The following is a 12,065-nucleotide window of genomic DNA, read 5'->3' on the forward strand; positions in this document are numbered from 1 at the left end:
AGCATTGTGGGTAAACTGGTGACCTTGCTCCCTCATCCCAACCCCGGCACCTCCACAACACCCTTCACATTCGGGGTGGAACATTCACATTCCATACAGTAGATACCCCTCAAATTAATTACAAGTTAGAGAAAAATATCATTCCTATTCCATAAATAGTTTATTTTAACTTTTGAAAATATTATGGTGCCCATTGGAAATAACTCCTTCGGATGTCACATTCAAACTTGCTGTTATATATCCGAGCATACCATTTTCACATAGTTACTGGCCACATCTACAGCATTAATTGTGTGTTAAAGGAGAATACTGTGCAAATAACTTTTGGCATAGAATATTCTCTCACCTTTTTACTTACCTGTCTCTATAATTTCAGGGAAAAATAATTCAACATCATTTTGTCTTGTTTCTATTTAAAAATAAAAAACATTTTGAGTAGTCAATTCATTTTTCCCAATTAAGGGGCAATTTAGCGTGGCCAATCCACCTATTTTGCACATTTTTGGGTTGTGGGGGTGGAACCCATGCAAACACGGGGAGAATGTGCAAACTCCACACGGACAGTGACCCGGAGCCAGGATCGAACCTGGGACCTCGGTGTCGTGAGACAGCAGTGCTAACCACTGCACCAGCATGCTGCCCTTCTCTAGTTTCTATTAACTGCTCATCAAATATAAATATACAGGAATAAAATTAACACAACCAAGCACAAGCAGGAATTTGTTGGCAGTCCCTCTCCTTTGTACAGCTGCTCTTTGCAGGGGCTCATCTTATCCACAACCCTTTACCCCACCCTACCAATCTGTATCCTGAAATTTGAGAACGGGAGGGTGACTGGATTATAGCCTGTCGCAAGGATGTTTATCAGTAAGACTAACTTCAAGAAATATGTTTGCCCTGTAACAGGTCTCCCTCCAGTGAATCCTGCTGGCACGGAGTCCCATTTGTTGGAATAAGCAATCCGTTACACCATAACACCTCTGAAATAAGATCACCAAAGTCTAAATTAATCCTCTGATGATTACTGACAATACAAAGGTACAAAAGCAAATTATGAAGGCAAAAGAGTCTATAAAGGGACATAGATAGGTAAGGTCTCTGGGCAAAAAATTGGCAAATGGAATATAATGTGGGAAAATGTGAGGTTATCCACTTCGGCAGGAAGAATAGAAAAGGAGAATATTATTTAAATGGCAAGGAGGGATGTGGATGTTCTTTTGCAGATATAAGAACACGAAGTAGGCGCAGGAATAGACCATGTGGCACTTTGAGCATACTCTGTCATTCAGTGAGATCACGGCTGATCTTGGGTTTCAACTCCACTTTACTGATTGGTCTCCAGATCTCTTGATTCACTGAGAAACCAAAGATCTATCTATCTCAACCTTGAATGTATTCAGCCATGGAGAATCCACCCTCTAGGTTAGAGAATTCCAAAGATTCACAACCCTTTGAGGGAAGTAATTTCTCCTCCTCTTCAGTCCTAAACGATCCATCCCTTTATCATGCGACTGTTTTACATTCCCCCAACCAGAAGAAATTACCTCTTAGCATCCACCCTATCAAGCCCCTTCAGACTCCTATATGTTTCAATTAGATAATTTCTTGTTCTTCTAAATTCTGGAGAATTTACTCAACCGATTATCGAACAACATTCTTCTCCCAGGGACCTGTACTGCCTCCAATGCATGTATCCTTCCTTGAATGTGAAAACCAAAGCTGCACAATATTCCAGCTGTAGTCTCATCAACTGTAGCAAGATTTGTTATTCCTGTATTCCAATCCCTTTGCAATAAAAGCCAACAAGCTATTTGCTTTCCTAATTGCTTGCTGTAGCTGCATGCTAACTTCCAGTGTTCCTTGTACAAGCACACGCGAGTCTCTCTCACCATTTACAAGTTTCTCACCGTTTAAAAATTATTCTGCTTTTCTATTCTTATAACCAGAATAAAAAACTTTGCACTTCATCACATTATACTCCATCTGCCATCTTGTAGTCCACTCACTTAACCTAATTCTTTCTTTTTGCAATCTGTCTATGACCTTCCTGCAGCTCAATCTTCTACCTAGCTTTGTATAATCAGCAAACCTACAAATAACTTTCTGTCTCTTCATCTAAGTCACCAGTATGGATGTGAAATAGGTGAGGTCCCAGCACCGATCCTTGCAGCACTCCACCAGTCGCAGCCTGCCAACTAGAAAATGCCCTGTTTATGCCAGTTGTTTGGCTCCTGTCCATTTATCAATGCTCAAGCAATGTTAATATATTACTCCAACTCCACAAATCTTTTCTTGCCTACTAACGTTTGTATGGCACATTATTGAATCCCTTTTAGAAATCCAGGTATGTTACACCTACTGGTTCCCATTTATCTAGCCTACTGGTTACATCCTTAAAAATTCCAATTAATTTGTCAAACAAGATTTCCCTTTTTTAAAACCATGATGACTTGTTCTAATCATACCATGCTTTTTCTAAGTGCATTTTAAAACGTCCTTAATAGTAGCATTTTCCCTGAGACTGTTGTTAAGCTAACTGGCCTGTAGTTCACTGTTTTCTCTCTTCCTCCTTTCTTGAAGAGTAGTGCTTATGTCAATTTACAATCTGATGGGACTGTGGCTGAATCTAAGGAATTTTGGAAAATCATATCCAGTAGATCCACTGTCTCTGCAACTAAAAATCACCACCAAAGGGTCCGGCCCGGTCTCTACCCCTACTATCTTCGATAACGTCTCAAACACCCCCTCCCAGTGCCTCTCCAACTTCTCACAGACCCAGAACATATGAAGGTGATTTTCTGGTCCATGCCCTAACTTCTCACACTTATTTGCCACCCCCTGGAAGAACCCATTCATCCTTGCCCGAGTCACAGGCGCGCTATGCACCACCTTAAATTAAATCAAACTCGTCCTCGCACATGAGGAGGTCGAATTCACCCTTTGCATCGCCTCACTCCACACACTCCATCCTATCTCCCCCCTCCCCCACCCAGCTCTTCCTCCCTCCCCCCCAGCTCCTCCTCTCCCCCCTCCCCAGCTCCTCCTCACCCCCCTCCCCAGCTCCTCCCACGTGTCCTTAATCCTCATCACCAGTGCTCCCCCCACCCGCCACCCATATGTATCCCCAATCCTACCCTCCCCTTCCACATTCAGGAGCAGCAACTGCTCCAAAAAGGTATACTCTGTCCCTTCCGTGCAAAGTCCCTCACTTGCATTTACCTGAATTTGCTTCCCTTCAGAAGCTCCACCCTCTCCCACACCTCTTCCAGACTTGCAAACCTCAGCTCCAGTTATAAATCCCTTACCCTCACCATCCCCACCTCTCTCCACCTCCTGTACATGCCATCCGTCTCCCCTGGCTTGAACCCATGGTTCTCATAAAACGGTGTTAGAACCGGCATCCCCTCCACCCTCCATCCTAAAGTCTCAACTGGTTCCACGCCCTAATCGTGGACTGTACCACTGGGCTCTCTGTGTATCTCCCCGGCGCCAGCGGAGGTGCTGCCATCACCATGGTCCTCAGGCGAGACCCTCGACAGGACTCCTCCTCCATCCTAACCCCTCTCCTTCCCATCACCACTTCACCTTCTCCACATTCGCCCCCAAATAATAGTGCAACAGATTTGGTAACACCTCTGCCTCTGCAGCAGGGCCCTCTTCACCCTAGGTACTTTTTCCGTCCATATATACTCTGAAATCACTGCATCCAGTTTCAGGAAAAAGGCCTTCGGAATGAAGATTGGGAGGATCAGGAATACAAATGGGAACCTTGGCAGATTGTTCATTTTCACCACCTGGACCCCATCCCCTCCCCCAACGCCAGTGTCGGTTGTTAGGTATCCCAGCTCCTAAAGTCCTCCCTAACCCCCTCCACAAGCTTTGTTAGGTTCCATTTCTGCATCATTGTCCACTCCCCCGACACCTGAACCCCCAAATACCTAAACCTGTCCCTGGCAACCCTAAATGGTAACACGGCTCCCCGACCTGCCACATTCACCAGAAACACCTCACTCTTTCCGATATTCGGCTTATAGCCCGAGGAGGCCCCGAACCTCTCTAATATGTCCATAATTCTCCCCATACTCTCTAATGGGTCCGACACAACCAGCAACAGACCGTCTGTGTACAGCGACACCCGGTATTCCCTACTCCCCCTCACAATCCTCTGCCAATCTAATGACACCCTAAGGGCCATCGCTAAGGGCTCTATTGCGAGCAGCGGCAAAAGCGGCCACCCCTGCCTCGTTCCCCTATGCAACCCAAAGCTTTGTGAGCTCATCTCATTTGTCTGTACACTCGCCACCGGGGTCACGTACAACAGGCGCACCCACAGCACGGTAGCACGGTGGTTAGCACAGTTGCTTCACAGCTCCAGGGTCCCAGGTTTGAATCGCGGCTTGGTTCACTGTCTGTGCGGAGTCTGCATGTTCTCCCCGTGTGTGCGTGCGTTTCCTCCGCGTGCTCCGGTTTCCTCCCACAGTCCAAAGATGTGCGGGTTATTTGGATTGGTCATGCTAAATTGCCCTTAGTGTCCAAAATTTCCCTTAGTGTTGGGTTGGGTTACTGGGTAATGGGGATAGGGTGGATGTGTGGGCTTGGGTAGGATGCTCTTTCCAGGAGCCAGTGCAGACTCGATGGGCCGAATGGCCTCCTTCTGCACTGTAAATTCTATGATCACACTACAAACCTCAGCTCAAACCCAACTTCCCCAAAACCTCAAACAGGTACCGCCAGTCCAGTCGGTCTAAAGCTTACTCCATGTTCATAGAGACCACTGCCTCCAGTATTCGTCCCTTCGGACGGGGTCATGATCACATTTAATAACTGCCTAATGTTACTGCAAAGTTGCCCGACCTTCACAAAACCCGTTTGGTTCTCTGCGACCACCCCCGGAACGCACCCTTCCATCCTCCCCGCCACTAACTTAGCCAACACCTTCACATCCGTGTTTAACAATGATATGGGCCTGTTGGACCCACACTCTGATGGGTCCTTCCCCTTCGGGATTAGCGTGATCGTCGCCTGGGTCAGTGTCTCCTGCCGCTCCCCCTTCTCCATCGCCTCGCTAAATATTCCCAATAAATGTGGTGCCAATTCCGTCGCAAACTCTTTATAGAACTCCGCCGGGTGATCGTGCCGCCCCAGGCCCTTCCTTGACTTCATCCCTTTTATGCTATCCATCACCTCTCTCAACCTTAAAGGCTCCTCCAGCACCTGCCTCCTTTCCCCATCCAGCCTTGCGAATTCCAGCTCATTCAAAAACCGCCCCATATCCCCTTCCTCACCACCCGGCTCGGCCCGATATAACTTCTCGTAATACTCCCTGAACACTTTGTTAATCTTCCCCAGCTCCAACACTACCTCCCCCTTTCTTATCTGTAATCTCAGGATTTCCCTAGATGCAGCCTGCCTCAGTAGCTGATGGGCTAGCATACGGCTCGCCTTCTCTCCAAATTCATACTGCATCCCTTCACCCTCGTAGCTGTCCCACTGCCTTCTCTGTCTTCAACTTATCGAACTGTCCCTGCAAGTTCTTTCTCCCCACCAACCGCGGTAGTGGCACTAAATATTTCCTCTCCACCTCGACTATCTCATCCAACAAGTGTCCATACTCCTCCCTCCTCCGCCTACCTCTGAGCGCCTTGAATGAAATAACCTCCTACCAAACCACCCCCTTCAACGCCTCCCAAGATGAGGTTGCCGAAACCTCCCCGTTCTGATTCAACTCCACATGGTCTCTGGTTACAGAACGCACCTTCTCACAGGACCCCCTTGTCCGCTAGAAGCCCCAAGCCTAACCTCCATCCTGGCCTCTCTTCCTGCCTCGAGCTTTGTCTAACCTCCAGCCAGTGCGGTGCACGGTCTGAGATCACGGTTCCCGCATTCTCCACCCCCACCAACACTGCTCGGCTCTCTACAAAACAGTGAATTCTGGGATATACCTTGCACATGAGCGAGAAGAAGGAGTACTCCCTCTTCCCCAGGTTCCTAAACCTCCACAGATCCACCTTTCCCTGGATGAAGGGGAAGAGAGATTGAGAAAGTTGGGTCTATACTCAAAGATTATTATATTTTAGGATGGTGTTTTCAAAGTTATTGTAAATGAAGGAGGCTCTGTGACCTGTCTGCCATCTGTGTGACAGTAAATCTGGATAGTTTGATTGCTAAAGATAAAAGGAAGACTCCGAGTAAATCAGGGAGGGAGCATAGGGTGTCCCTGTATGTGGGAGGAAACTGGAGCACCCGTAGGAAATGCAAGAGAACATACATACTCCTCACAAACAGTGACCCAAGCAAGGAATCGAAGCCGGATCCATGGAGCTGTGAAGCAACAGTGATAACCACTGTGCTTCCATGCCGCCCCCTCATCCCCAGGTCGGTTCCCCTCCCTAGGGAATTCAGCAGAAAGTATTCACTCTTATCCAAATTCAACTTTTACCCCGAGAAGGAGCTGGTTCTCCGAAGTAGCTTCATTATCTCATCCTGGGTCCATGATATAACAAAGCAGATCATCCACACACAGGGACACCCTACGCTCCCTTCCTGCTTTATTTCCCCTCCACTCAGTAGAAGATCTTAACGCTATGGCCAGTGAATCAGTTGCCAAAGCAAACAGAAGCGCAACAATGGACAACCCTGCCTCTTACCCCCATTCAACTGAAAGCAACCCAAGCTCAATGTGTTTGTGTGAACACTTGCGGTGGGAGCCCTATGCAAAAGACAAATCCAAGTTATAAACTTTGGCCTGAAACCAAACCTCCCAAGAATCTCAACCCCCCCACTCAACCCTATCGAAGACTTTTTCGGCATCCATTGAAACAATTACCTCCGGCCCGGGCACTGGAGAGGGAGAACGGACAATATTTAATAATCAACATATATTGGCCAACAGCTGGAGACACTTGACAAATCCTGTCAGTTCTCCCGAGATCATCCCTGGAAGGGTAGGGCTCCAACTGTATTGCTAGCACTTTAGCCGGCAATTTAGCATCCGCATACAACGGTGAGCTAGGCTGATACAACCACATTCTGTAGCGTCCTTATTCTCCTTCAAATACAGGGAAATGGAGACCTGCTCCAATGTAACTGGCAATACCCCTTGGGACGAGGAATTGAAGATGCCCAGTATCAATGGGATCAACTGCCCTGCAAGTTTCTTATAAAAATCGATGGCATGGTGGTGCAGTGGTTAGCACTGCTGCCTCACAGCACCGCGGCCCCGATTTCGATCCCAGCCTCGGGTCACTGTCCGTGTGGAGTTTGCACATTCTTCCCATGTCTGCGTGGGTCTCACCCCTACAACCCAAAAATGTGCAGAATAGATGAATTGGCCATGCTAAATTGCCCCTTAATTGACAAAAGATAATTGGGCACTCTAAATTTATTTACTTTTAAAAAGAACTCGATAGTAAATCCACCCGGGCCTGGAGTTTTACCCAACTGCATTAAACCAATATATTTCATATATCCTCGGGGCCCTACGGGGATTCCAACTCCTCACTGCTCTCCCTGTCTACCACCAGGAAGGACAACCCCTCCAAAAACTGCATCATGGGCGAACTCACCTCTGGAGGCTCCGATCGATACACTCGATAAAAGACTTCAAATGCAGCATTAACTTTTGATGGGGCGGAAACCAAACTGCCAACTGAGTCCCTAACCTGCACAATCTCCCAGGAGGCTGCCTGATGTGCTAAAAGGTAACTGGCTTCTCCCCATGTTCATAGAATGTTCCCCTTGAGTGAGCTGGCTGACTGCATTACCTATTGAGAGTAGTTCAAATTGCGTTTGCAACTTTTTCCTGCTCACCAGCAACTCCGGTGTTTGGGCAAGCGAGTATTGGCAGTTCACCTCAAGGATGGAATCTACCAGCCTCTGCCGCTCCACACTCCCAATCTTTTCATTTTGCGAGTTTAAAAAAAATATATTTTTATTCTCCTCGTTTTCCACTTTTTCATCAAATATACACCCAACAAAAGGTAACCAACAATAACAAATACAATAGCACTCCCCAATCAACATACAAACCCAAACATCACCCTCCATCCCAAATACAATACAAGAAAAACCGAAAGAGAATCCACGGTCATCCCATACATGGTAAACAATAAACAATACACTCAACCCCCAGCACCGCCCCCCCCCCCCCAATGTTCTATGGCATCCAACTCTTGATGGTGCAGGATAAATGATGCCCATGAATTGTAGAACCCGTCCATCCTCCCCCTCAACTCAAACTTCACCTTCTCGAGCATCATAAATTCCAGCAATTGCCCCCACCACGCCGAGGCACAGGGCAGAGAAGCTGACTTCCACCCCAACAGGACCCGCCTTTGGGCCATTAGCAAGACGAAGGCTAAGACATCTGCCCCACACCCATCTGCACACCAGTCTGAATATGGCTTCTAGGGGCCCTTGTTTGAACCTCACATGCACGACTCCCGAGATGACCTTAAAGACCTCTCTCCAATACCCCTCCAATTTCTGACAGGTCCAAAACATGTGAACATGGTTTGCGGAACTCCTCCCGCATCCCTCACACACCTCCTCCACCCCCTCAAAGAGTCTGCTCATCGTATGGCACGTGGCACAGTGGTTAACTCTGGGACTGCGGCGCTGAGAACCACGAATCATGGACCTGGGTCACTGTTTGTGTGGAGTTTGCACATTCTCCCCGTGTCTGCGTAGGTTTCACCCCCAACCCAAAGATGTGCTGGTTAGGTGAATTGGCTGCATTAAATTGCCCCTTAATTGGAAAAAAAGAATTGGGTATTCTAAATTTAAAAAAAAAGTCGATTCATTCTCACCCTCGTGAGGTGTACCCTATATGCCACCTTCAACTGTATCAGCCCCAATCTTGCTCACAAGCACCTCACACAACAGCCTGTCCTCCATACCCTCCCCCAACTCTTCCTCCCACTTTGTTTTAATACCCTCCAATGATACCTTATCCCCCCCCCAGAATCTTCCCATAAATTGTCGATACCCCCCCCCCCCTCTCAATTCCCCCTGCTGTCAATACCTCCTCCAACAATGTGGAGACCGACACTATCGGGAAGCCCCGAACCTCCTTCCTGGAAAAATCCTGGACTTGCTGATATCTAAATACCTCCCACTGCCCCAGTCCATATTTCTCCCCCAATTCCTCCAGCCTCGCAAAACGCCCCCCCAAAAACAAATCCTTTAATACCCTAACTCCCCTTCTCTCCCATCTCTGAACACAGCCATCAAATACCCCCATTCTACCCGATCAAATGCCATTTCTTGCGTCCAGCGCAACCACCATCTCTGTCTCCCTCCCCTCCGCCAGTGCTTTAACCACATTCAACAACCTCCTAATATTCAAAAATAGCTGTCTCCCTTTCACAAACCCCATCTGGTCCTCCCCTATTACCTTCGGGATGCACTGGCCTCCGGGTCCCACTCCGTGGCAATCCGGGAGTATTGCATCGCCACTCTCACTGTCCAGGGCGTGGAGTTCAGTGGCTTCTGCCTCTACGTCCTTCCCAACCTCTGCGCTACCTTACTACTCGGCCTGGACTTCCAGTGCAACCTCCAGAGTCTAACACTGAAATTCGGAAGCCGCTACCACCCCTTAATGTGTGCGGCCTCACGGGCCTACAGGTCGACCCACCTTCCCCATTTGCAAACCTAACCCCGGATTGCAAACCCGTCACCACCAGGAGCAGACGGTACAGTGCCCAGGACAGGACCTTCATCAGGTCTGAAGTCCAGCGACTGCTTCAGGAGGCATCATCAAAGCCAGCAACAGCCCCTGGAGAGCCCAAATGGTAGTTGTAAAAACACAGGATGGGCGTTGATGACAGTCAGACCATCAATCGGTACACGCAGCTCGACGCATACCCCCTCCCACGCATATCTGATATGGTCAATCAGATTGCACAGTACCGAGTTTCTCAACTGTGGACCTGAATTCTGCCTACCACCAGCTCCCCATCCGCAAGGCGGATCGCCCATACACTGCCTTTGAGGCCGATGGCCGCCTTTACCACTTTCTTTTGGTTTCTTTGGCGTCACCAACGGGGTCTCGGTCTTCCAAAGGGAGGTGGACCGAATGGTTGACCGGTACGGACTGCGGGCCACCTTCCCGTACCTGGACAATGTCAACATCTGTGCCCACGATCAGCAGGACCATGACGCCAACCGTGCCAAATTTCTCCACACCGCCACTCTCCTTAACCTGACCTACAACAAGGAGAAGTTGGTGTTCAACACGAACCACTTAGCCATACTCGGGGCCCGATCCCGACCGCATGCGCCCCCTCATGGAACTCCCCCACCCCCACTGCTCCAAGGCCCTCAAACGATGCCTGGGGTTCTTTTCTTATTACGCCCAGTGGGTCCAAAACTACGCGGACAAGGCCCGCCCACTCATTCAATCCACTGTTTTTCCTCTGACAGCCGAGGCTCACCAAGCCTTCAACCGTATCAAGGCCGACATCGCCAAGGCCACGATGCACGCGGTCGACGAGGCGCTCCCCTTCCAAGTCGAGAGCGATGCATCCGACGTCGCTCTGGCCGCCACCCTCAACCAGGCAGGCAGGCCCGTGGCATTCTTCTCCCGCACCCGACATACTTCCGAAATTCGGCATTCCTCCCTTGAAAAAGAGGCTGAAGCCATCGTTGAAGCTGTGCGGCATTGGAGGCATTACCTGGCCGGCAGGAGATTCACTCTCCTCACTGACCTCAGTTGCCTTCATGTTTGATAACACACAGCAGGGTAAGATCAAAAATGATAAAATCTTGAGGTGGAGGATCGAGCTCTCCACCTACAACTATGAGATTTTGTATCGCCCCGGTAAGCTCAACGGGCCCCCCGATGCCCTATCCCGAGGTACATGTGCCAGCGCACAAGTGGACCGACTCCGGACTCTGCACTACAACCTCTGTCACCCGGGGGTCACATGTTTTTATCATTTCATCAAGGCCCGCAACCTGCCCTACTCCATCGAGGAAGTCAGGGCAATCAATCACCAGAGACTGCCAGGTCTGTGCGGAGTGTAAGCCGCACTTTACCGGCCAGACCGTGCACGCCTGGTGAAGGCCTCCCGCCCCTTTGAACGCCTCAGCGTGGATTTCAAAGGGCCCCTCCCCTCCACCGACCACAACACGTACGTCTTCAGTGTGGTCGATGAATATTCCAGATTCCCCTTCGCCATCCCATGCCCCTATATGACGTCTGCCACCGTCATCAAAGCCCTCAACACCATCTTTGCTCTGTTTGGCTTCCCCGCCTACGTCCACAGCGACAGGGGATCCTCATTCTGAGCAGGACGACCAGCTACAACCCCCGGGGAAACGGGCAGGTGGAGCGGGAGAATGGGACGGTCTGGAAGGCCGTCCAACTGGCCCTACGGTCCAGAAATCTCCAGGCATCCTGCTGGCAGGAAGTCCTCCCCGATGCCCTTCACTCCATTCGGTCGCTCCTGTGCACCGCGACTAATGAAACACCCCATGAACGTCTCTTTGCCTTCCCCAGGAAGTCCACCTCCAGGGTTTCACTCCCGACATGGCTGGCAGCTCCACAACCCGTTCTCCTCCATAGACACGTTCGAATCCACAAGGCGGACCCGTTGGTTGAGAGGGTACAGCTACTTCACGCCAACCCACCTACGTATTGTATCCCGACGGCCGCCAAGACACAGCCTCCCTCAGGGACCTGGCACCAGCTGGTTCCACACACACACACCCCCGGCCCGGCGCTACCCTCCCCTCCCCCGGCGCACCCCACCACAGCCCCCGCTCTAGGACAATCTGTCCTCCACCTGCTCACACCCGGGGATGAAGAGGATTTCGACATGCTCCCAGAGTCACTGAAAACCAAACCGACACCGGAGTCGCCGCCAGCACTGCGTCGCTCTCAACGGCAGATCAAGGCTCCGGACCGCCTGAATTTGTAATATTATCTGTACTTTTAAAACACATCTTTCTGTATATAGTTTTCCACCACCCCGCGGACTCAATTTTTTTTAACAGGGGGTGAATGTGGTTGTCACCACTGACGTATATATTATAGAGAGGATGTCAATGTAGGTGCTTTATGG

General features: G+C 49.7%; 1 long non-coding RNA gene across 2 annotated transcripts in view; it reads left to right on the forward strand.

Annotated features, from left to right (window-relative positions):
* LOC119964782 overlaps nucleotides 1-12,065 on the forward strand; it is a 163,349-nt gene that overhangs the window by 147 nt on the left and 151,137 nt on the right. The window lies entirely within an intron of this gene.

Source organism: Scyliorhinus canicula, chromosome 4 (assembly GCF_902713615.1).
Source record: "Scyliorhinus canicula chromosome 4, sScyCan1.1, whole genome shotgun sequence".
NCBI lineage: Eukaryota > Metazoa > Chordata > Chondrichthyes > Carcharhiniformes > Scyliorhinidae > Scyliorhinus > Scyliorhinus canicula.